At 42.5% G+C, this 26,980-nt stretch overlaps 1 protein-coding gene across 1 annotated transcript in view; it reads left to right on the top strand.

Moving 5' to 3' along the window:
• Window positions 1-26,980, top strand: part of TMEFF2 (transmembrane protein with EGF like and two follistatin like domains 2) — a 264,410-nt gene that overhangs the window by 42,052 nt on the left and 195,378 nt on the right. The gene's annotated exons all lie outside the window — the stretch shown is intronic.

Here is a 26,980-nt window from a genome sequence, read left to right on the forward strand (position 1 = left end):
CAGATGATCTGATCCTCTGCATTTTTGTCAAACTCCAGCCTAATGATGAAGAGCTGGTTTGTTTTTGGAGATATGTGGAGGGCTGCATTACACTTGGTCGGAATTTGTATTATTCATGATTCAGCAAGGACTCTATCTCCATCTACTGTTACTAGAGCTCTTGTGGCACAGATGGTTTTATTTATTGTTATTACATTCTCAACGAACCCATAATAGTTCCAGGATTTTTCTCCCGTGACTAACGTAGTCTTCCCAAACCATGAGGTGGAGGGATTTCACAGAAAAATCAAGAAGAAAGATTATGGCTTTAAATGTGGCTGTGTCAAACACTTTGATTACAGGGTATTGCCATGTTGGTACTTTTAAAAATATGCATTGCAAATATACTGATGCATCTTTCTGGGTCTTTTTATAAGTTGTGAGCACAATCTGTCTGAAAGTAAATAAATAAATAAATAAATATCTTTATTGCGGTCCATATACCCACAAAATAGTTTCAAAACAGGATACAGTTAAAACAACCAAACAGCAGGTGAAAGAGACCAAGGTAGTCGTTTTGAGCATGATGGTCTTTGTTTCTTGCGACCGCCGAAAGAAACTTTGCCATGGTCAGTGTAATATCATTTGACCTATCCTCCAGAAGGCATTTAATATGGGAGGCTTCACATTTCCCCAGCAAATTTGCTAGTAAGGGTTTGATCAGTTGATACCTTGCTTGCTCCTACTGCCCACAATGCAGTAGGATATGGTTCATCCTGAGAACATCAACAGAGCCTGTTCTGGTAGGAGATGCCTCTCAGTCTACCATTTAGAACTTCCGATGGAAATACATTTAATCTAGCTTTGGTAAATAAACGCCGAAAGGTGGGTATGGACAAATTCCTATGGTATGAGGATAACTGAAAGTTGTGCCCATTTTGGATTCCAACTGCAATCGGGCCACAGATTACATTGGATCTGGATCACAGGTCGCTATGTGAGATGTCCCAAAGCCTTTACTTCAGGGATACAAGGGCGGTATCGTAGCCCAGTTGATACAAAAGGGATGGTGACAGTCCAATCGAGGTGGCTTTTCTGGCCATAGTTTTCCGCCATGGGCTGATAAATTCCTCATTGGTTAGATGTACAAGTAATCCCTTCCCCAGGCCAAATACTGAGATCTTAAGCCGGTATTGTCTGAAAGTAAGCATTTCATGGTGCAGCCATGTGCAGTTGTACACGAGCAGGACCGCTGTATATAGTGAGATTTAATTGTGGTCAAATATCCACAAGTTAAGATGGCTCATCTCCTTCTTTTCATCAGAAATTCATGTCACATTTGCTGGTACATTCATGGATATGAATCGGACTCCTGTTTAAATTTATGGGACTTAAAGGTGTTCTGCTTTTGCTTGAATGCGCTCAGGCTGTTTGTGCTTCTTCTGACAGAGGGGTGGTGAGTAACTTACGGAAGTTGCTCTTGTAGACGGCATGCTCAGAAATGGGGAAGGCATTCTCTTCAGGCTAGAACTGGGCGTTATGTTTGCATTGTACACTTCCTCGCTGATGAGTGGGGCCAGGTTATTAACCATTCTTCCATTGCTCCATTCACAAGTTCACCCATGGGCCAGGTTCACTGTCTGCCCTCTCAACGTTCTTATCATTTGGGATAGGCTGAGAAGAATGATGGGTGTGTCCAGCTATACATTGTTTTAGCAGCAAGCCTGCTGTGGACTTTCACTTCCTGCATTCAGGGCATATTGGCCATTTTGGAATCCAGGAAGCTACTTAATTGTAAGCCAAACCTTTGGTCTTTGTAGACCAAACTGCGCCAACTGGTGGTGGCACTCCATGAGTTCAGTGCAGAGAAATTCCCATCCCTTCCTTTGAGATGCCAAGGATTGTTTTTGTTTTTAATGATATTTATTAAAGTTTCCAATTAATACAAAAAATAAACATACACAAAAAAGAAATAATAAAAACTCAAAAATACAAAAGCAAAAAAGAACAGTTAAAACAAATGTAGTTTCCATTACTCATTTCCATTAACTTATTTCCCAGACCTCCTCTCACCTCCCCCTTTTGTATTCCCGTTCAAATTCTTAATTCAGCAAATCCTTATTATAACTTGTTATAACTTATAGTAACTTATTGCTCAACCTCTACATTACAGCTGGTAACCACTTAATTTTTATCCAACATCACACTAATGTCCATTAATTTTATAATGCCTCTGCAGATAGTCTTTGAATTTCTTCCAATCTTCCTCCACCGTCTCTTTTCCCTGGTCTCGGATTCTGCCGGTCATTTCTGCCAGTCCCATATAGTCTATCACCTTCATCTGCCATTCTTCCAGAGTGGGTAGATCTTGCGTCTTCCAGTACTTCGCGATGAGTATTCTTGCTGCTGTTGTTGCATACATAAAAAAAGTTCTATCTTTCTTTAACACCAATTGGCCAACCATGCCCAGAAGAAAGGCCTCTGGTTTCTTAAGGAAGGTATATTTATATACCTTTTTCATTTCATTATAGATCATTTCCCAGAAGGCCTTAATCTTTGGGCATGTCCACCAAAGGTGAAAAAATGTACCTTCAGTTGAGATGCCAAGGATTGAATGGGGACCTTGGTTTGCAGCTGGAGTACTGTGCAAATCACTGATTTGAATAACAAAAACAACAATAAAAACTACTACTACTACTACCCCAAGCATCTGACTGGGTTGTCCCAGCCGCTCTGGGTGGCATCCAACATATATAAAAGCATAATAAAACATTAAACATTAAAAAACTTCCCAATACAGGGCTGCCTTCAGATGGTCTTAGGATGGCAACAAAGGGCTGAAGTAGTAGCTCCCTAGAAGGTGTGGGTTTGTGGAAGAACACCAAAGGGGATTTGATATGAGAGGTAGGTCTGGCAGTGTTTAATGAGACTACCAAATGTAAGCTTGCCATATTCCCCAAAGTGAAAATCCAGAAAAAGTTGTTGAGCTTGAATATCTGCCCCCCAAACCCCCCCCCAAAGTTTTGTCACTTTTTAGGGATTTTTAAAGCTTTTCTTTATTGCTCTACTTGCCATATGTCAGGGTTTCCCCGGACATTTTGTCAATTCAGCAAAAATCCACCCAGACGCCGTTTTGACAGCCTTATTCCCAGATGTGTCCGGGATAACCCGGATGTATGGCAGCCCTAAAATGAGAAAGCAGGTTGACTGATGAATGTGGGCCGCTGATCTCTCCACTGTTGACCCCAGCCTTGTCTAAAAAACTGTAGGCAGAATGGGATTTTTCAAAGTGACTGGACCTTCTTGTTCCAATGCGATAGATTTAGCTTGACTCATGTTGGTTGGGTTAACCTTCCCATACATGAGCCATCTTGGCTACAGTATATTATGTTCCTTTCCTTGGGCATGTTGTGCTTGCTCCTGAACTCCCTTAGTGTATTCCATTCATACTTGGATGAGAGAGGCATTAATTTTTGGTGTTTCCAACAGAAGCTCCTCCTAACACAGTGCGTTGATAAGCAAAAGTGACATTCACCATTATTGATGTTCTTCTGTAATAGCGCCACATTTATTTTGTCCCCATTGCCCCTACTCATAGATTTCAGACTTAATATCACAGTACCTTGAAAGAATTCCATTCCTGGTATTTATGCTTGGTTATAGATGCTTCAATTTTTTGTATCTTTGTGGGTTTTTCCAGCGTGATTTTTCCAACATTTCCAAAGGAAATGGATGACTTTGCGCTTGTCTCCATTTTGGTGGTGACTCAAAGCCTAATTATCCAAATAGCCTCATTCATCCAAACTGCCTGGTAGACATCAAAAAAAGTCTGTCAGATAAATGGGGCAGTTATTAACATAGAGTTACTCTGACATAAGACACACAATGTTATTTTATGTAACTGGCAGATCCACATTACTGAGTTATGGATCAGAGAGGGTGCAGGAAATTTTGCTTTTATGCATCCGCTGTGCCTGAATGCAACTTGTTTAGCATCTTCTTATTTTTCGGGTGACTTTCTAAAACACGGATGCATCCTGAAGCAAAGCAACAATATTATATAAGGACCAGGGGACCCTGGAAGATGGAGAAGAACATCTGCCTGTGTCTGTTCCCTTGCATTGGGCTGTCCTGCTGCAGCCCAGGTAGCTCAGTAGGGCTCACCTTTGGTAGGAAGGCATTTGGTTGGGCTTGTCATGGCAAGGGTCCCATTGCAGTTTTCCTCCACCTCTTGCTTTCTGACACTAGCTGGGATTCTTTTCCTCTGTCTTCCAAGGTAGTGTCCTCCTCACAAGTTTGAGGTTTCCCTTTTCCTCTTATGGCTTTTCCTTTGTACTTGGCTTTCCTTCAGGGGAGCTGGATGTAAATGGAGACTTGGATGGATCAATGACCCTTTGTTCAGTCATTGGCCTGAGTGCCAATTTAGGAATAATAATAATAATAATAATAATAATAATAATAATAATAATAGTTTATTACTTATACCCACCCATCTGGCCGGGCTTCCCCAGCCACTCTGGGTGTCTTCCTACAAGATATTAAAAACACAATAAAGCATCAAGCATTAAAAACCTTCCCTAAACAGGGTTGCCTTCAGATGTCATCCTCCACCAGGGCCAGGGCTTTTTCAGTGATGGCCCCAACGTGGTGGAATGCTCTGTCCCATGAGACTAGGGCCCTGCAGGACTTGATCTCCTTCTGCAGGTCCTGAAAAACAGAGCTATTCCACCATAGCTGTCAACGTTTCCCATTTTTTTAAGGGAAATTCCCTTATTCCGAATAGGATTCCTCGCAAGAAAAGGGAAAAGTTGACAGTTATGTATTCAGCCTGGCCTTCAGTTTGAATTAGTCTGATCCTCTATTCCCTTTCCCCTTTCCTCTTCTATGAAGAAACCCTTTCTGGGACCCCACATTTAAATTCTTATTCACTCACCTCCTTGCTGGCCCTAGTAGGACCAACTTGGCCAGTTAGCTCTGGTGATCATTCAATGTCCATTGACTAGGGTTTTTTATTCCAAAAATGACCCCTGAATTTTATCAATATTGATGCTGCATTTTATGTTGTATTCTAAGCTGTTTTAAAGTTGCATTCTAATCAATGCTTTATATTTGCTGTTAGCTGCCCTGAGCCCGGTTTTTAAACCAGGAAGGGTGGGGTATAAATAAAAAATAAATTATTATTTTATTTATTTATCTAAAAGTAAGATAGTTGATTATTTCCTTGACATTTTGTGGGAGGGCGTTCCACAGGGCAGGTGCCACTACCGAGAAGGCCCTCTGCCTGGTTCCCTGTAACCTCACTTCTCGCAGTGAGGGAAGCGTCAAAAGTCCCTCGGAGCTGGACCTCAGTGTCCGGGCAGAACGATGGGGGAGATGCTTCTTCAGGTATACTGGGCTGAGGCCATTTAGGAAGTGGGTGGGTGGAGTAGGAGAACCCATCCAACAGCCAGCAGACGTGTATCCAGTCTACTGCCTGAGCTTGCCAACAGAAGGGCAGGCCAGGCCAGGAGAACATAAACCTGCCTCTTTAATCTGCATAGCCCCGCCTTATGTTGTTGCAACACTGAAGATAGACCAAGGAATGCTTTGCCGTGGGCAGCGGGAGGGAGAAGCGAAACTATTTATATTGGCTCATCACAGAATATTTATTTTCAGGCAGTGGCTAAAATGCATGCAGTAAGATACCAAGGGGGGAGGATGGATAAAGTATCAATTTTGTTCTTTAAAAATAAACCAGGAAGAAAGTTGGCCACTCTCCCTAGATAATGAATGCCGGCCTGAAAGAGCGCAGCAACTAAAAGCATGATTTCCAAACAATTTCAGATGAAAAGCACAGGCTGACAAAAGACAAGTAGAACAGGACCTCAGGGAATGCCTAGGCAGCTTTTTTGGAAAGTAGATCTGTGCAGGAGGCAGGATCAAGTCATTGCATCCCTTTTAAAGGTCTACAAAGCTGCCCAACTTGTATATAAAACCCATGATTGAATAGACATCTAGTGCAGCTTCCAGGTGCAGAAGCACATTAATGTGCCAGAAAGAGGGGGTGGGCCAGGGGAAAAACAAACCTTGTTATTTAAACCTTCTCACAGCTTCCTCCTTTAGCAGGTATAAAGCCATGTAATAAAAACCATAATTTTATATGTCATTAAAGCAAGCGTTGGAAGAAGAAAAATTGATAAATGCTGAAGGAAGTGGGATGTTTTCAGAGGAGTGCACCGCTGGAATTATTATCAAGACAGGGCACTAATAAATTAAAGTCTGCAATATATTAAAAAACCCACTAGATTGATGTCTGAAAATGTTGTCATGGTGCACATTTTTGAGCGGCTAAAAGAAGCCTCTCCAGTTGTTACACAAACAATGAGAGGGTTGGGAATGAAGTGCTTACTTTTTCATTCTGCTTATAGGGCGAGGGAGGGAGGGGATATCAAATAGAAGGGGTAAAACTGAGTTACACGTGTCCCCAATTTGTGGTGATGTCAGGGACCATGCTGAGGGGGGGCTGCACTGAGGAGGAATGGTGGGAGCCCCCCCTCCCCCTGCTCCTGATCAGGAGCAGTGGGACAGTATTGATTTGGAACACTGATTCGCAGAGGGACATAGCTCAGAAGACAAAAGTTGGGAAGAACTGGGGAGTGAACAGCTAGGAGAAGATGAACTGGGAGAGAGAAAGCCTCCATCCGCCCAGCCCAAGGTCATGATGAGCAGATATGGTGGCAGCACAGAAAGCAAAGCGGTTGCGAAATCAGGTTGCAAGACGTGACTCGGATGACTGAAGGGGGAAGTGGGTGTAAACCTTAACTGGGAGCACCTTTACTCTGAGAATGAACTCTTCGTCCTTTCGCTGTGATTATGAAAATCTCTTTAAATGGTAAGAAACTATTTTTGCTTTGTTCTGCATATCCACAGCCGAAGGGAGGGAGGAAGCTGCTCCCCCAAAGCCTGACAGGTGGAGTGCTAATTTTCTTTGGGGATGGATTAGGACCAGGGTTCAAATCCCCATTTATCAATGAGGATCTCTAGTGACCTTGGACATGCCATGAAGATCATTGGTGGTAGCCTTGGGCATTGTTTCTCAGAGCACCTCATTCACAGAAGCATAGACACAAGAGGATGGAGATTTCATACCCTCCAGCATTTCTCTGATGAAAATAGGGATGTCCTATTCAATTAATAATAATAATAATAATAATAATAATAATAATAATAATATCCCATCCATCTGACTGGGTTGCCAAAGCCACTCTGGGAGGCTTTCAACATATATAGAATCATCAGAAAGCATTAGAAAATATTTTAAACTTCCCCTGTACAGATGCCTTCTAAAGGTTATATAGTAACTTATCTCCTTGTCCCGGGGATCACATAACTCCATACCCTCCAACATTACTTCAATGGAAATAGGGACGTTCTAATGAAACTTGGGGCATTCTGGGATCAAATCAGAAACCAGAACGGCTTCTGTAAATCCGGAACAGTCTCTGGAAAATAGTGAAACTTGGAGGGTCTGAGATTTGCATATGTTAATTTATATGAATAGATGCACATTTAGAAAAACACACTATAATTTGAACAGAAGTGCAGTACATCTTCCCATAATGGGGAAGATTGTCACCTTTGCCTCTGCTTTCTGGGTGCTGTTCAGTGTACCTCACTCAGCAGGCTCTCTGGCCTCTCATTTTAGGATATTTTATCAAACTTAGGGTTGCCATATGTCCAGAATTTCCTGGCCATAGCTGGGATTCAGCTATCTGTAACAGTGCCTGGGTGGAAATTGCTTAAATGTCAGGTGTATGGCAACCCAACTCCAAAGTGTTGAATATTCACTTCTTGAAATATGGCAACCCTATGTCAACTTTGAACCAGACTTAAATCAGATAGGCCTCATGAACACCCTGTTTAATCTCATGTAAGCCACATTGAATATTGTGAAAAAAAGGTTTTAATGTGATGTGTATATATATATATATATATATATATATATATATGCATGCAACAGCAGAGCAACTAACTCTAGGAGAAACAAAAACACTCATTCCAAGTTTTCATGATGAAGAACAATTAGTGAAGGAATTCAAAACTGTCCTGGCTGCTGCTTGTGTCCCTCCTCACATTAAAATAATACATTAATATGGCATAATCAAGTAATACATTGCTACTTTCTGCCCATTGATACATTTCATTGTCTCCTTTTGACGTTCCCACTTTTCATATACTTACCGCTGGTCCCTGATAAATGGAGAGCGATATATTTTTTAATTATATGTAGCAAGCCTTCAAAATGTGTGCAGGGAGTTTAAGCCAGGATATAGCTGATCTTTTTTAGTGTGTGGCAGCTTATGACGGGCAGGAAGGTTTTTAAATGGAGCTAGGCTGAGATTGCTCAGAAAATACTTTTCTGAGACGTCCTCTGAGAATTTTAGTCTTGAGGCTCTCTTCCTCCCAAACTGCAGGCAAATATCCTCATGGAGAGATTTATTTTCCCCGCCTCTACCAGAAAGAAAAAAAGAAAAAAATCACTTCTCTGCCCAAGAATAAGGGAGAGAATTTTGGGTTCAGCTTTGAATATGGCCTTAATATTGTTTCATATTAATTTTACCATGGTTGGAGGAAGCAGTTTGCCTCACCCCTCCTCCTCCATTTCTCCTCTCTAACCCCACTGCTGCCTTCATCCACCAATATGAACTTGGAGTGAAGTTTCGTTTGATAGTTAGAGAGCTAAGCTTTCTTAGAATAGAGTTTTCCGAGGCCTGCTCATTTTCACACTGCCGAAGAGTTCTGCCTTGACCTACAAGTAGGGTCAATAGTTAGGAGAAGCTGTTTTCGTTCCACACTTAAAAACAGAGATGGGGAGTTTTTGCATATGATTTGGTTGTGCTTGTGTGTATTTAAAGAGAGAGTTAATTTGAGGACGGTAGCACAGTGTGCCGTGAAAAGAAAGTAGGATGGGGGAACCTTGCAGTCTATTAAACCAGAGGTTTTGCCTATTTTTCTATGAACACACCCTTATACTGTAAGTAGCAGCATGATTAATGCTGCCTCGATGTTCTGTATTTGGATGCTGTGGCAGGTAATGCACTGCTCTGATTCACATTTGTTCCACATATTTTTTTTTCTCTCTCTCTCCCTCCTTAAAAAAAAAAGAAAAGCAGGGGAAAAACTGCTACATTGACCCAAATACATTTGTACCTGTCTTGATGCTATTTCAGTGTGAATAACTGTTAAATTCAGGAAGGCTGTTTTCTTCCCCACTTCTGCTTTTCTGAAAAACAAAGAACCCAAAAAACCTTTGCTTTATTGCATGCTTGATTGATAGGCAGGGCTAGAGAGAGCACAATGAACATTGCTGTAAACACCTCCTGAGCAATAGCACTTGAGCCAAAATACTCAATAAGAGCCCAAGTGTGCATTGATTTGAATGGAGCTGTGTATAAATGTGTTACTCAAGCACAATAGTTTCACAATGGACGGGAAAATAATGAGAAAGGGGCAATGCAACCGGAAAACGCAATTTGATTCAGGCTCCTTTTCTTCCCCTCCCCTCAATCTTAGAGTGACTACCTATTGTAGATAATATGGTGGTGCGTCATGGGGCTTCGGAAAGGTTGACTAGTTGGAGCACTTTTTAAAAAACAACAACCAAAGTTCATTACCTGAATTCTCCCCCTCCACCCTTCTTTTTGTTGCACTTTGTCCTGTACAGTGGTACCTCATGTTACATACACTTCAGGTTACATACGCTTCAGGTTACACACTCCACTAACCCAGAAATAGTGCTTCAGGTTAAAAACTTTGCTTCAGGATAAGAACAGAAATCGGGCTCCAGCGGCGTGGCGGCAGCAAGAGGCCCCATTAGCTAAAGTGGTGCTTCAGGTTAAGAGCAGTTTCAGGTTAAGAACAGACCTCCGGAACAAATTAAGTACTTAACCCGAGGTACCACTGTACTGGATTTCCAGAAGGGTGTATTAATAAGCCAACCATGCTTAAAACTTTAATAGGGCATTCAAGATCCAGTCGATAGAATAGCTGAGGCAGCATTTGCTGTCTGGGAAGTGATGGAGTAGGAGCTGTATGCCGGTGCATTTTGTCTTCATGTGCATACATTCTCGCAGTGCTATTTTTCTAGAAATGCTGCTATGTATTCAGTGGCCTGTGCCCACCTGAGCTTGAGTCTGGACTGAGGATTCTGAGCCCCTGTGTTCTGATTCGATACATGATGTCCAGTCACGTAGAGTTATTAGGCTGTGGGCTGCTGGTATTGGCTCTTTGCAGCTTGGGGGGTTTAGACAGCCAATCACGTTGAGAGTGGGAGTGGCCCAGGCCTTCAGAAATGTATATAAGCAGTTGCTTTGCCCTTGTTCAGTTCTGTCGGTACAATAAAGTCTCTTGCTGTTACCGCGGTGTCTCGCCTCGTAGAGACCCATGTACACTTCAGACGCCTCCCTCGCTCTCTTATAATGGCAATGGCGCCCACCTGAGAGGTGCCAGAACTGAGTTCCAGTGAGTTAATGACTTATGGCTCATTATTTGTTTGGACAGAAACGAACCACAAGCCTGGGTTTGGATGACACAACAAGCCAGATAATAATAATAATAATAATAATAATAATAATAATAATAATAATATCTTTTTATTATTTATACCCAGCACATCTGGCAGGGTTTCCCCAGCCGCTCTTGTCATCTTTAGTATGGCAGGGATGCCATAGGGACCCTTGAAGGAGCATGAAATAGCACACTGTTCGTTACTATTAAACCATGGTTTGTTTTAAACTATGTTTTAATGTAACATGTCTACTGGACCACAGCCAGCAAGCCTATGTATGACTTTGTGTATGGGACCCTGTGAAATCTGCATAAATAGAGGTTTGCTCCCTTTTAAATGCAGGCCCAGTGTGCAGCTCAGCACCCCTCCCTCCCTCCCCCCCCTCTGGAATTCAGTCTTTGCAAATTTTCATGTGAACTTCTGGACACTGGAATATGCAGATCTTTCTTATCTTACTAATGTAGAATCATGGGATCATAGAATTTTAGTGTTGGAAGAGATCCACTAGCTTTTACACTTTGCAAAGTTTGTGACACAGTTCTTTCCTCAAATACTGTACCAAAATACATTTGGAAAATGCATATTTTGAGAAAGAAATGCATTTTGGGGGGCATATATAGTCTGATAGAAAAGGTGTTTTGAAATGTGAGTTACGAGAGAAAATGTTTTAAAATATTTTATGCGTTTGAATGCAATGCTTTGTGAGGATTTTGACTCGATGACCCTTATAATCCCTTCCAACTCTACAGTTCTGCGATTTTATGAGTCTATGAATCCGCTTTTGCTCTCCTTAGGACTTCATATCTAGGATGTTAAATGCCAAAATCAATAGCTTTTCTGTGCCCTTTCCTTAAACTATTTTCTGATGTTATAGGATTCTTCCCCCACTGAGCCCCATCTGGAACTCCCTGGAGTTATCGAAGTACCAATAAGTTGAGGCTAGTTGAAAAAGTATTTTAAAAAGGTTCACATGTTCCTTCAAATTCAGCTTATATTGCCTATGCTGGGTTTCCACAAAATGGAAAAGGTTGCTTTGGCAAATATATAGGTATGATTGGCCCTTTCCTTTGAAAATTAAAACCAAAATGAGTTTTTGGACTTTTGACTTCAGAGCATCTCTTCTCTGTCCTTGAGTGGCAAACTGTACCACATACATTCTGTAGCTAAGACATTGACAATTAGCTGGGATGAATCAGTTCTAAGAGTGGAGAGAGAAGAGGGGGAAAAGGTCTTTGTGGAGAAGCTGAAATTTGGGTTGTAGGTATGGAGACTGACAGCAGATTAATTTTGGAAGGGAGGATGGATAAATTAATTACCCACTACACCCCTCTTCTAACCCAGTGGTGTAATCCACTACTTACCCACCAACTATACCACATAAACACTGAGTGCCCAACAAGCTGCAAGTAAAATATTAAAAGGTAAAGGGACCCCTGACCATTAGGTCCAGTCGTGACCAACTCTGGGGTTGAGGTGCTCATCTTGCTTTACTGGCCGAGGGAACCGGCGTACAGCTTCCGGGTCATGTGGCCAGCATGACTAAGCCGCTTCTGGTGAAGCAGAGCAGCGCACAGAAATGCCATTTACCTTCCCGCCAGAGCTGTAGCTATTTATCTGCTTGCACTTTGATGTGCTTTTAGGTTGGCAGGAGCAGGGACCGAGCAACAGGAGCTCACCTCGTCACAGGGATTCAAACCGCCGACCTTCTGATTGGCAAGTCCTAGGCTCTGTGGTTTAACCCACAGCGCTACCTGCGTCCCACAGTAAAATATTAGGCTATAACAATAACACTCTAGACCAGGGGTAGTCAACCTTTCTATACCCACCGCCCACAAATACATCTTTCTTGATGGTAAAATTTCCTTACCGCCCACCAGTGCTCAATGGAAGGGGGATTCAACTTGGGCCGTAGAACCCCCTACCGCCCACCTAGAATCCTGAAACGCCCACTAGTGAGTGGTAGGGATCAGGTTGACAACCTTTGCTCAGACAAAGGGATTAGCTCTTAGGTGGTGGAGTGGAGAAAAAGCAGAGGTAGGAAAGTATGAAATATTTGGTGATAGGTCATATCAACAAGGGAACAAGAGTTCCTACCCAAACAGCTGCTTTTCATTTGAACCTAGGTTTATATGTTTACATACATTTTTGTCAACATTGGTTGGAGAACTGCATTGCAAAGTTTAGATAAGGATTTGGGTGTTTTGGTTCTCATATTGTTTTGACGCATGAGGAATTTGGTAAATTCGGCTTTAAATGCAAACTGAATCAAATTTCTTCCTCACTCATAGTCCTAACCCAAAGATACTTTCAAAAACATATCAGACAACTACCCCCATGTCTCTGATCTTAATTTCTGGTATCAGCAGACCATTTTATTAAAAAATTAAGTCATAATGAAAATTCAACAGCATTTCTCTGAAACTTTGTCCTAATGCACACATTTTTGTATGCAATTTTCCCTAAAGTGAAGCATTTGTTATATGTTGCTTTCACTCATCTGTGTGTTTTAAAGCACACTTCCCCCCTGCTGTGTGCAATTTTGTACACATTACTTGGTTGAAAAACTGCGCTGCAAAAATCCGAGAAGTGCCAGTTTCAAAGGACGAAGGGGCTTTGGTCCGTATACGGTTTCAGTAAGTGTGAATGCGGGAGGTTCAGCTTTAAATGTGGATGGAAATGAATTTCTGCTCATAGAAGCAGGAGTTCCATGTCGCACCATAGCGATCTAGAGCAAAACAACAGAGTGCTTTTCTATACTAAAAGAAAACTTAATCAAAATAGGAGCAGGCACAGCTCGTTTATCTTGGAGGCCATGACAGATCACTATCTAGTGTTGGAATCCATTTACGCGAATGGCAGAAAAGTGTGGCTTATGTGCTGCTGCTTGTCTGGATCAGCTGTTTCTCCCCCCCCCCCAAAAAAAAATAAGCTGCCCGGAATCAACCGTCCCTAACTCCCCCCCCTTCCAGTCTGTTTAGCCTCATTTAGCCACTCAGATCAGCCAAAATTTAAGCAATGCCACTTGTAATCTGATCAAAGGTAAAGGAGAGTCAGAGTGAAAATCCGTCTCTTTTGCAATCTTCATGAGAGCTGGGGACTCCAACGGCTTGGTATGGTGGGCAGCTAATTGCACATAGGGCTGCTCTGTGTTGTATGGGATGGAATATGACTGAGCCTCAATCTGGTAGATCCAGATTTCGAACAATGGTAGCAAGAAGCCCTTTGCCCTATCATCATATTTCCTTTGGCTCCTTATCATATCCATTTATAGCAGCATGTAACAAGCACTGCCGCTCACTCAATGTGAACCTTTCTCAGCACATGACCATTATTTAATTTATTTATTAGCTATTGATTTCCTTCATCTCGCATTTTTCCTCTCGGGAGACAAACTGATTTGAGCGGCTTGAGTTCTGAGCTCTGCTTTCTAATGCTCCAGCTTAGCTGATGGCCGTTAAGAAGGCACTTTGAAATGCAGCAGAACCTAACCCCATGAAACAGAACTAGCCCTTCAGTTTTGTTTTATTCCTGAAAAGTCTGCAGGTATCCCCTGTTGCAGATATTAATAATGTGCAGCATGAAGCAATTGAATGCATAAAAGCTGAATCCTTTACAAATAATTTTTTTTCCAGACCCACAAGTATCAGTCAAAGCTTTACTAACCAGAACTTATTCAAAACAGGTACAAAAACATCAATGATACACCCAGAAAGTTGTATAAAGCATATGTATATTCAAGCATAGGTTCACAATTACGATCAGAGCAAAATTCAAATCTCTGTCTCTTCCATAGCTTGCATTAGCCAGTATTCAGCCTAAGGCTATATAGCTCCGGGAGATGCTTCCTTTGTTGTTTCTGTGGTGTCCAGAGAAAGATTAACAGGCCACTCCCTGTAAAATGGAGATTTGGAATTGAATACCCTCACATGATCTAAGGTTAAACCCTCGTGTGAAAGCTAGCAGAGAACCACAACAGTTAATGATCAACCCAGCCAGACCCCAGAGAGCTCTCTTCTTTTTTTAGTATATTGCAATCCAAATGAAATTCGGAAAGGCAGAACCTGCTCCTAACTAATCTCTGTGTTGAGCGGGTAAGTTGCAGAGCAACCATAACCCTTCATATGCTGGGTGGGGACATCTGCTGACTGAGCTGGCCAGGGGTGCCAACTATACAACTATTAAAGGCTCATAGCAGCATCCTTCATCACCTCCCTGCCCCTCAAAGAAGCATAAGTACCTTGGATGGGATGAAGGCTATCGTAGAAGCAGGCATGGAAAAATGAGAGGGACAAGAACAAGGCAGGAGGTGGAGAACCTGCAGGAACTGTGACCTTTTCTTCATACATATTTAGGCTTAGAATGGCTGACTACCCTTTTCCCTTGTGGAACAATCTGGATTTGACTGCATTACAGAGAGAGGAAGCGCTATAGCTCTGTGGTAAGAGTGTCTGCTTTGGATGCAGAAGGCTGCAGGTTCAATCCCTGGCCTCTCCAGGTTTCTTGGAGAGTTCCCTTGGAGAGAGTTTCTTGCCCGAAAGACTGGAGAACCCATTGTCTGCGTCAGTCTAAGGCAGCACCCTAGAGCAACAGAAAGTGTGTTTGTGTCTTGCGAATGCTACATACGGTGAAAGGCATATGCCTTGAAATCCCATGTGGTAAAACAGATCTACAAACACCTTGACAAATATCTTCTCTTTGTGACAGAATTTCGCTTTCAAATTAATCTGTTGCACGAGGCTGCTGCCATTTGGATCTCAGCAGCAAAGATAAATTATGCCAAAATGAAAAGTGGAAGGGGTGGGGGGAGCCAGTCTAGACAAAAAGAACCGTATGCCAGTGACAGTCACCAGAGAGTTTGTGTAAGCTTTGATTTGTGACTGGCCAAATTAATTCCTTTTTCTTTTTCTTCCTTGCCTCGATACATTTTCTCTTTCTTTTTTCAGCAAGGGGCCTAACCAGCGCTAGTTTAAAACCCCTTTAGCAACTTCAGATTTCATTAAGTATATCACAGAGAGCACTGAATTCTCTTTGGAAGATGGTGGAAACCTGCCCTTTCATAGGCCTTTGTTATAATCACAGGTTTGCCACATAGTTTAGCAACACACAACACAGGATTAGCAGCAAAGAACTCCAGAGGCCACTCTTCAGCTTATATGGATGATACCAACAACAACAGAGAAGAAAATGAGGGATAAGGAAATGCATTTAGCCTAAGGGGACTCGGAGAGGCTGAATTCTGAAGCTGGCTTGTATTAGCTTCAATAATAAGTTTAATTCCTAATATTTGGAGGCTGTGGGAGAGAAAGAGGCTTGTGTCTTTGTTACTGGGCACGAGTGTTAAAGATTATATTAATGTAGGCACTTTTAGGATTGTGACACATTTGAGTTGAAGCATAGGAGCCAACTCCTAGGGGACAAGGTCCCTTTGGCCGCCTCAATAAAATATTTGAGAAGGCCCCTCCAAAATTGATGGGCATTGCCATTCAAATTATGTGTATGTACCTCATCTTGTGATTATGTGGGGCAGGGCTTGCCTGTCCCCCCCCCCCAATATTTTATTCAAGTTGGCACCCCTGAGTTGAAGCAATATCTTTTTGGGATTCACGCTTCAATGTGTCAAGCTGCCCCAGGGCCAGTCCTACTATTAGGCAGAGTAAAATGGCTTTCTCCAGCGGCAGATGCTGAAAGATGGAGAGCAATGGCAAAGTGTTGGAGGACATGCCCTGCTCTAAGCTAGCCTGCTGTTGTCAGATGTAGCAGGGGATACTGAGCTATCACCATCAGTGCTGAGGTATGTTTCAACTGCCAGTTCAGTTGGCTTCTGTACATGGAATGGGAGATGGTGCCATTTTGCTCTTCACTTCAGGCAGCAAACTATCTTGGCCTTGAATGTTTCTAGGGTAGAGTTTCATAAAGTGAAGCCTATTCCTGCCAAACAAGGTCCTTGATGAAAAGGACAAGAAATTCACTGGGCTTGGTCTATTATGTTGAAGGACCTGAAGATATTCTCTGTGAAACCTGAAGTACGTGCTAATAATCTCTCCTTGACAGCAAAACACCACCTCTCCTCATAGCTTTTGTATCTGGAGATAGACTGTTCCTTGAACAGTTCGATCTTCCATGTGCTTGCTCAGAAGGAACTCTCATTAATCGCAGTGGGGCTTACTCTGAAGTAAGTGTTCCTAGGAGTGTGACCTCAATCTGATATACGCATTGCGTTTGCTTAATTGAGAGGCCATGCTTATGCATTTGTTTGAGTCTTTTTGCTGCAATATTCACCACACACACACACTTTAATCCAGTCAGTTTATTGCATTAAAAAAATGTATATCACAACCGAAGCAATTTTGTGAAACTGGCTGTAACGCAACATCTGCTTATAAGTGCCTTGGGGATGTGAGACAGAGGCAAACTGCTTACCGCGTGAGAAATCGGCACAACACCATGCAATAATGTTGCAGTGTGAAGAGTCACGGAAGCGCCAGAGCCTGGTTGTGGATCAAATTGTTGTGTTGGTAATTAGAAAACAATAAGACTACATGCAATTGAGCAAAGATGTATTAAAAGTCGGGTAGCAGTTTTCCCTTAATGCTGACTAGAAAAGAAACAACTGGAACAGAGGAAACCAGAAAGCATTGTTTATCTGTCCTCATTACAAGGTCTGTTTGAATAACTGCATGTCACCTCAGCCTGTTTAACCTTTTGTGAAAACAATGCACCTTAAAGAAGAGCCATTGGATATTTGGTGCACAGTGTTGCATATAAAAATCTTGCAAGCATATAGCTATAGCTATAGGATAAAGAATGTATAAACCAACCTCATTAAACTACTGGCCCATCACCCAGATTACAGTACTCAAAACATCCCATGTGTTGGACATTTTAAAATATCATGCCCTGAAAATCAGGCCTGAAATATTCTCCCAGGGGTTACCAGAAATGGACTGAGAATGGATGTTTTGGATCTTTGTGTGAATGCATGAATTGAACAGCACCTTTGGTCTGCGGTTGCCCTTTGTTCCAGAAACCCTACTGAGAAGATTTTCATGTTTTTGCTCTAGATCCCAGGTGGAGAACTATATTTATGGGGGCCAAAATGTACTCCCACCCTAGCTCAGGCCTCTCTATTGGGTCCTCAGAGCTTTCACTCTGGCCTTTGGGACTCTTGCGAGGCCACACAACCCTCTCACTAGGCCTCTGTTCTCACTGGATCTTCTCCATACCCCCCTTTTGCCTGCCCTGAATGTATCCTTGAACTCTGGTGCAGCTTCTTCCTTGCCCAGATGGAGAACAGAGAAGGGGCCTGTGAATGTGTGTAGATGTCAGCCCACAAACCACTTCCAGGCATAGAAAAGAACAAGGATGGGCAACATCAGCAGCTGTGATTGGTCAGGCAGTACAAACCCAATCCTGCAGGGGTAGACAGCATGGTGCCCTGCAGGTGGTTGTTGGACTCCAACCACCAGCAGCCTCATCCAGTGTGTCCAATAATAAGGGGTGATGGGAATTGTAGTCCTATGACTACAACTCAGGTAGGACCCAGAAGTTGCATACTAAATGCTCCACTACAAATGTACTACAAGCAGAAGAAGCAGGTGTGCAGCATGCCCCACACCAGAGGAGAAGGCCCATGAAAGCAAATTGCAGCTGTGTTCAGAGGCAATGCTAAACCACAAAGCAGGGGCGGAGAATCTTAGTCCCAGTCAGTGGCATAGCGTTGGTTGCTGGTGCCCAGGGCCCCACATCGACCAAGCCTATGCTAGAGCCCAGGCCTTAACTTCACATTGTGTGGTTGTAGTACTTTGAATCCTTGTTGGTTGCACCATAGCCTGAGTACTATATTGTTTGGACCACATCCCTTGTTTCTGATCCTGCTGAGCTCAGTCGTTTTAACTGTGTCGTGCAGGTATGGCTAACATTTCCCCAAATGGGTTAACTGATGTTGAAAACCCCATGCACCTTACAGTCAGGAGTTCCATGGCACCACGGGCTATTTTTTTATTTTAAAAAAGTTATCCTGAACTCAGTAGTAACTAGCTGGTTTGTTTTTTTATTATTAAAAAAGCAAGAAAGAAAATGCACTTTTATAAGCCTCTGAAAATATGTATTATTAAAACAGGCAAATCCTAAAGCATTCTCAAATCCACAGGAAAGGAGCTCAGATAACTCAAAAGCCGAGTAAATTGCCAGCAGTCGTGGGGAGACAGAAATCCAAAAGGGAATTCCAGCTCGGGGAGAGAAGAGGTAGTACGATGGAAAGTAATGAATGGCATTTAATTATTTTTTGATATTGGCTAGTTACGCGAGGGGAGAGAAGGAAGATTATACATACGTATCATCATTTAAAATACTCAGATCACTGGATGAGTGAATTGTACAAACACCACAGGGGAGGGGGGGAGGCCCTTTAGCTGATCAAATAAGAACAACCGCCCCCTGGAATATATTGGGTGAACCCAAGAGAATGAGGATGAGTTAGAACAGGGAGGCCCAATTTTCTGTTATCTATTGCTTGTCTTGCTTCAGTATCTCAGATATTGGGGGGGGGGGTATTGTTGTTATTGGCTCCTGTCTGTCTCAAGAGACAATGGCGTGTGACTCTGGGGGTGACTATGGGGTTGCTGTCCTCATCTCGTTTCCAGGCCGAGGGAGCCAGCGTCTGTCCACAGACAGCTTTCCGGGTCTTGTGGCCAGCATGACTAACCCACTTCTAGCGCAACGGAAAACTGTAACGGAAACCAGAGTGCACGGAAATGCCGTTTATCGTCCCGCCACAGCAGTACCTATTTATCTACTTGCACTGGCGTGCTTTCGAACTGCTCGGTTGACAGGAGCTGGGACAGAGCAATGGAAGCTCACCCTGTGCTGGGGATTCGAACAGCTGACCTTCTGATCGGCAAGCCCAAGAGGCTCAGTGGTTTAGACCACAGCTCCACCTGCATCACTATAACCTCTGGGCCAAACATCTTTCCCAGGTTTTTTGACTGCTACCAAGCCTGCGCAACTTCTTTCACCTGAGTTGATAGCACTGCACAAGAATGTTTATGCATTCTGCCTTCTTCAAAACTGTGCTCAATCTCAACATTTTTGAAATACGCGTTCTTCACAGTGCGCAAAGGTTGCTCTTTTTAAATCTTCCCCAATAGCGATTTTCCTGTTTTCTCTTACTTGAAACTGCAAGTGAACCCTGAGTCTGAATTACTAGAAATTTGGGCAGGTGTAGCTTCTCACCTTGCTTTGTTTTGAAATGTAATGAGTTGTTTGATGTTTTAATCTGGTTTTTAAAAAATTGTATTATGGCACATTTGCTAGCATCTACTGTGGTGAGCCGCTTTGTGAAACTTTTGATCGAGGACCAGCCTGCGGTGCTGTAGATACATAAATAAGCCCCAGTGATGTGAAAGGAGAAGCCACTGCATGCCGAACTTCTATCTTCCAGTGTATTTTTTGAAGGCATAATTAGAAAACATACCTGGCCGCTCTAGTATCCAATGAATTATGCTTGCAGATGTGTGCCCCATTGAAAATATCAGTGTATGGGTGAGACAAAGGAGGCACTCTTAGGGGTTTCTACTGAACCTGGGAAAACAAGAGGTGCACACACAATGTACACAGAATGAAAAATGTCCATTGACTAGAATTGATGTGAAAAGCATGATTTTGGGAGCTTATTCCAGCTAACCCTTTTAAGCTTCCTTTGTGATTAATGGCTTCTAGTTTATTTCAGAATCAATTTGCAAATTGTTCACCCTGGATAACCTCTGGTGTAATATTTCTGTCCAGGAGTGGGGCAGGGGAGGAAAGGTGATACGTTAGTCACACAGATGGGTCATAATAAAAATGGCTTGTAACCCATAGTTACATTTATGAAATGAGCGCAGTTCATTGGTTTCAGGAGCGTCATTTCCCCCCTCCCACTTCATGGTGTATGCTGACCATAGTAGGAAGAAGATTTCCCCAGTTTTGTTTTGTTATTTGTCTCCGTGTTGGTTTTGTTCTGCCTTCTGCTCTGTGTTCTGATTTTATATTGAGAATTTCTAGTTAGTTTCAGAAATGGCCCATACACCATTGACCTCTTTTGGTTTCCACCCCCTTCTCCCAAATAATCCAGATTGATCATTGTGCATATTTGAAAAATGTAGGGTAGTATTTCAAGCCAGGTCTATTGATTTCAGTGTGTCTGCTATGAGTAAAATTTAGGTGAATACCACCCATGGTTTCTGATTGTGGAAATGAATACATATTCATCTGAAAACAGCATCACCACAACTGAGCTAAGGTTGATAAAGGATGTGCACATTTTCATGCGCACTGATGTCACTCAAGAAGAAAAGAAAGCACACTTCTGAGCAGAGTGGTATTTGCAGGAGGGCAAACAGGGCAGTTGCTTGGCGTGGCAAATTTAAAGAGGCAGTGATGATCCCCCATTGCTAGCTGGTAGGCTGGGGTCTCTTTCCACACATCCTGGAGCCGGGAGGGTTGGCTTCCAAGGATCAGATTAATGAAAGCCAGGATTCCACCCCAGTTGCTCTCATTCTTCTGGTTCAACCCTGCCACTCCATCAGAGCAGCCCAGAGTCCCTTAGACATTCCTTCATCCCACCTGTGCTCCAAAACTAGACAAAGATGAACAGGTGTGTTTTTGCCTTGGGGTCTGTTTGGCCAAGAGCTTTGGCTGTGATTGCATCTCCTTTGTGCTGCTTCCCATCCAAGGGCCTTGTCCAGAGAGAGGAGGGAGAGAGAAGAGATCAGTGTTGACCTCTTGAGGGGGAACCCCTGTCAGAGCAATTCACTGTCAGAGACCAGACTGAGGATTACAGCTCTAATGAGGAATGGTGGGAATCTCCCTATGTTCCTGCTCCTGACCAGGATTCTGAAGCTGTCCAGGAACAATGGAGCAGTATAGATTTAGAGACTTGGTTTGCAGAAGGACATAGTTCGGGAAACAACAGCTGGGCTGGGCTGAGTGGGGAACAGCTAGGAGGAGCAGAACAGGAAGAGAGAGAGAGATAACTGACTCCCCTTCGCTGGAAAGTGTCCAGCCTATATCTCCAAGGACAAGGAGAGCTGATAAGGTTAGATGGCTTAGTGGTTGCGAGATCAGGTTGCAAGAAGGGGGAAGTGACGAAGATAACTCAGGGGGAAGTAGGAGGGAAGTTTAATTGGGAGCATCTTTATTCCAAGAATGGATGATTTGTTCTTTTGCTGTGCTCTCGGTTATGTCTCTAGGTGCCCCTGAGGAGTCCCAGCAAGGCAGAAGCAGATAGGGTTCATTTAGAGGCCCTGTGCATTCAGAAGAGGAGAAGCGGGGACAGCAAATCTCTTCTGCCCAGGGGCAGCAGACATGATTAAACATCACTGTTTCTGAACAAATACTTTTTTAGAATAGGTGATCAGAGAGGACAGATCTATGGAATGAGAATCAGAGGAGCTGCATTGATTTTTAGTGATTGTAGCCTGAGGGCTTCCTCTGCTCTCCTTTCGGGTGATAGTTGTGGTGGGAGGTACAAAACCTGTGCGGGGATATTTACAATATTACTTGGAGCCAAAACGCAAAAAAAAAAAAAGTTTCAGATATTACCATTCAGTTGAAAACAAACAAACAAAATGTGCACCCCCCCATGTTCAGAGATTCCTGTCCTGAAATGCCAAAAGATTGTCAAGAAATTAAGTGGAGTGCATATAGCACTTTAAAATGGAAAGGAACTCCATGATGCACTTTTGAAAGCAAATTTCATCTCCTCTTCCCCCACCCTGAAAAAAAAATAAGGTTGTATTCAGTATTTCCATGTGCATGTTTGAGAGAAATATGAAGCAATAAACCACACAGGCATTGTGATCTTTACAAAGTCTGGGAATTCAATCTGAAATAATGACAGGCAAGCCGGTACATTGGTACGGCTCCTTCACTGATAATTTGGAGTGACAAAATCAGGAGCGAAATTCAGAGGGAGAAGAATTTCATAACCAGTCCTAGTTAAATGTGAAGTTACGGTTGCATTAGCAAGAACAGTGTCAGAAATCTTGCAAATGTGTCATATAATTTTGTTTTAAGAATGCAAGCTCTTGGATGTGAGCCCTGGATTTCCAGCAAATTTATTCCATTTGTCTAGCAGTGAGACATGCCTCTGGATCACTGCCCCTTTTCGTTTGATTTTCTTTTATACTTAGATGACATTTGGCTTCATCACAGAATATGAGCAGAGAACCTCTTGCATGATGACTCATGAAGCTGCAATATAATTGTAGAAAGGAAGAGACTGGGGTCTTTTCCCCCCATCAAGAAATAAAGGAGGCCAGATTTTCAGGCAATACCCATCATGACCAAAGGAGCTGGTCTAAACCTAGGCTAAACTAGGTAACAAGACCACCTAAGTGGAGAGAAACAGCTAAGCAATAATACGTTTTAACATCAGACTGGCTTAATGATTACCTGTCCATCCCTACCCCCAAAAGAAATCAATTATCAGCACATTTAATCTCTAGCAATACTATTGTCTATCATCATCATATTTCTTAGTTTTCAGGGTGGGTTGGAATAATTTAGAAATGCAATATTAAAAATGGTTAAGATGACTTAGAGTCACGACAATAAGTTGGGCCCAAAAATATGCACCTCAAGTATCAAAAGCCAGAGGTGTGTTCGCAGCATTCAATGAAACTATATAATGAAGGTCCATATGTACCTCTATTGGGAGGGAATGCCACAACTGCCTCAGAGAAAAGGTAAAAGTAAAGGAGCCCTGGACGGTTAAGTCCAGTCAAAGGCGACTTTGGGGTTGCGGCACTCATCATCACAATCATCAAACCTTTTATTGGCATCACATACAAACATCCAAAGCAAATCAATACAGAATGACCACTTCCCCAGTGGCACAAAAGATTTGCTAAAAGAAAGGAGGCAGAGCAGTCTATCGTCACATCTCTCGGTCTCCAGGGAGATCAGACGTCTGCAATGTATTTCGACGACAAAAAACCAAATAGAGATATTTAGCCACTAACTTGGTGAGCTCCTGATCATTCCCCGGTAATAGAAAATATATGACCTCCAACCCTGGTTTCCATTTGGGGATACAGAGTTGATCTAGAAATTGCTGACGGAGATCAGCAAATAGTTTACAATTAAGAACCATATGTGTAAGAGTTTCCACCAGGTGGTCTTCAAATGGGCAAGTTCTTTCTCCTCCCATCCTGCCTGAGAAGGGTGGTTTGAAGGAGGTTTGATGGATTTGAATTAAACCTGGCCAGCAAAAATGCACTTCTTTCTTGAGGGTTAAGCAGCAATTCAAGGTAATTGTGGTTTGTTTTATGAGTTGTGGCGCTCATTTTGCTTTCAGGCCAAGGGCGCAGGCGTTTGTCCACAGAAGAATGCCCTTTCCTGGACCAATAAACCAAATTTCTGAGAACAGTGGAACTACAAAAATAAGAATATAATAATAATTTATTATTTATATCCTGCCCATCTGGCTGGGCTTCCCCAGCCACTCTGGGCGGCTCCCAAGAGAATATTAAAAGCACGATAAAACATCAAACATTAAAAACTTCCCTAAACAGGGCTGCCTTCAGATGTTTTCTAAAAGTCAGATAGTTGCTAATTTCTTTGACATCTGCTGGGAGGGCGTTTGACAGGGCAGGTGCCACTACCGAGAAGGCCCTCTGCAACCTCACTTCTCACAGTGAGGGAACTGCCAGAAGGCGTTCGGAGCTGGGCCTCAGTGTCCTGGCTGAACGATGAGGGTGGAGACGCTCATTCATGTATTCTGGTCCCCTGTGTTAATCTTAACACCGGGCCTGTGCACAGCACAACTGTGACTCCAGTCTGAATCCAAATTGAGCAATTCCCAAATCCCTCCAAATAGGCTTGGGACTTGGCCGAATTCAAAACACAGTTCTGCTTAACACCTGAGGTCTTCTGAAGGGGAGGAAGTGGACCTTCAGATATTTGGTACTTAAACCTAAGCAGGTTGCGGCTTCTCTTAAAAGTAGGACTCTGTGTAGTTTTTTTCTCCTTATTTCCAAATGTAATTCCCCCTTCTTTCCTCCCCCCTCTCCTTCCCTCCTCATGGTGACATCCCATATTACCTACAAAAGCAGGTGTGCTTCTTTACAATGCAGGTCTGAATCACAATTGAATCACATAATATCAGTTCACTTCGTAGCAAGGGAAAGACCATGCTGGCTGCATCAATCAGCTTGCTGTCCTCTTCCCTCCGTTTTCCCTTTTGTAGTGCCTCTGTCAGATTGTAAGCCTGCAGGCAGCGACTATCATATCTTCCATTATCTGTATAAATGTAATAAATGGTAAATTACAAAAAAATGCATGAAAACTCATTAAATAAAGCTCATTTGATTAAAGTTCAATTATTAAATAACAAATCAAAGCAATGATAACATTTGACACATCAAATGTTGAACAATTAAATTAACAGGAATGTACATTTTTCAAAACGTGATTTCTTAGGTGAGTTTTCTTCTAGTACGGGTGGGGGGGGGGGCGCTGTGGTCTAAACCACTGAGCCTCTTGGGCTTGCCGATCAGAAAGTTGGAGGTTCGAATCCCTGCGACGGGGTGAGCTCCTATTGCTCTGTCCCAGCTCCTGCCAACCTAGCAGTTCGAAAGCACATCAAAGTGCAAGTAGATAAATAGGTACCGCTCCAGCGGGAAGGTAAATGGCTTTTCCGTGCACTCTGGTTTCTGTCATAGTGTTCCATTGTGCCAGAAGTGGTTTAGTCATGCAGGCCACATGGTCCAGAAAGCTTTCTGTGGACAAACGCCGGCTCTCTGCCTGGAAGCAAGATGAGGACCGCAATCCCACCTTTGACTGGATTTAACCGTCCAGGGATCCTTTACCTTTACCTTCTTACCTTACCTACTTCTGGTAAGGTTAAAAAACAGCAATATAGTACAACCTGGATTTGATATTTTGTGATACAACCTTTGTGTGGACAAAAATTGCCAGAAGGAATCTGACAATGCACATTTGCTTCCAATAGAAAGTGCTATCTAGGTTTCCTCTACTGCATGCACAACAACAGTGCATTTGTAGAAAAATCATTGATGGCAACCAGGGATAGGCATATCTGACAATTTTGATTTCTCTCATTTTCTTCCAGTCTTCAGTTCTTTACATTTAAATATGAGTTTCTGATTTTTTGTATAAAATCGAATCTATGTGGAAAATTCATCAGTGAATTTTTGCCTCAGGTACACGTCTGCATGCAGTTTTGTCCAACAGCCACATTTTTTCAAAGCAATTTCCCCCAATATATAGAGCATTTCAAAATCTGAACTCTGCTTAGGAGATGTTCACATCAGTGAGATCAACCTCAGGATCCCAGCCAATGACTCATTTTATTGTGCATATGCATTTGCAGAATCAGGGCAGTATGATTTAAGGAGAGGGAAGGAGATGTGTGTCTGAAAATTAACCTCTGAAATGTTTTCGCCTTTTAAGAACCTTCATGCCATCGTTGCAGTATTAAAAGAAAGCTACTTACGATTTATTATTTGGGGATCTGTCGTCTTATAATTATAGCTAATCTAGTTTAAAGGTGGATTTTAATGAATTAATGGTTCACTGGGTTTACTTAATGAATTCCAACTCGTTCGAGTCAGAGGAAAATGCAAGGAGTGCTGAGTTTGTTTAGTCTCTGCCAAGCTGAATGCAACTGTCATGTGTTTCCAAATCTGGGGAGAAATGGAGTCTAGTCTTCACATATTGAAATGAATATCCAAAAATCAATCTGCAGCACAGGGCAGTATCACTACCCCTCCCCCAAATGAACAGAATCAAACTTGAAATGTGAGAACCCAAATTCTGATCCTTTTATTGCAAAAAAATAAGAGAAGAATAAAAATGCAGTTATATCATATATATGGAAATAGAAAGAGACTTGTGCTTAATCCATGCTTTCCCCATTCTCTACAAAGAGCAGTCCACATTCCACATTTTCAGCAGCTCTGTGTGTGACTGTATTAAAGCAGAGATTTGTAAATATACACACTTTTTCACCTAGTGATGTACAGGCCTACTCTTTGCTTCAAGAAGATGACGGCACTCAACGTGGTTATACTTCTTTTGTTGAAAGTAAATCTATAATTCATGGATGACCAGCACAGCAGATTCAGATGTCTGCCCATTAACAATGAGGATCCTTTCTGGACCTTATAGGGGCTGATTAATAGCTAGAATATCCAATATTTGTTCTGTAAGTAGGACTAGGCTGCTGGGGCACAGGATCTGTGGCAAGCAATGTCAATCTGTGAGAGGTTAAATTAATAATAATGTAGGAAGGACTTGCTCATTTTTCTGGGTGTGGTCCAAAATATCACTGGTTTGAAGGACAACTAAGATGTTTGTGTGTAAATGGTTTCCAAGAATCAGTTCATCTTCTCTCCTCAAATTTTACTTTCCCCTTCCTGAACCATCTTACCCACACACCTGGCATTGGGGCAG

This window comes from Podarcis erhardii (genome assembly GCF_964252035.2).
Source record: "Podarcis erhardii genome assembly, chromosome: 1".
In the NCBI taxonomy this organism is placed as follows: Eukaryota; Metazoa; Chordata; class Lepidosauria; order Squamata; family Lacertidae; genus Podarcis; species Podarcis erhardii.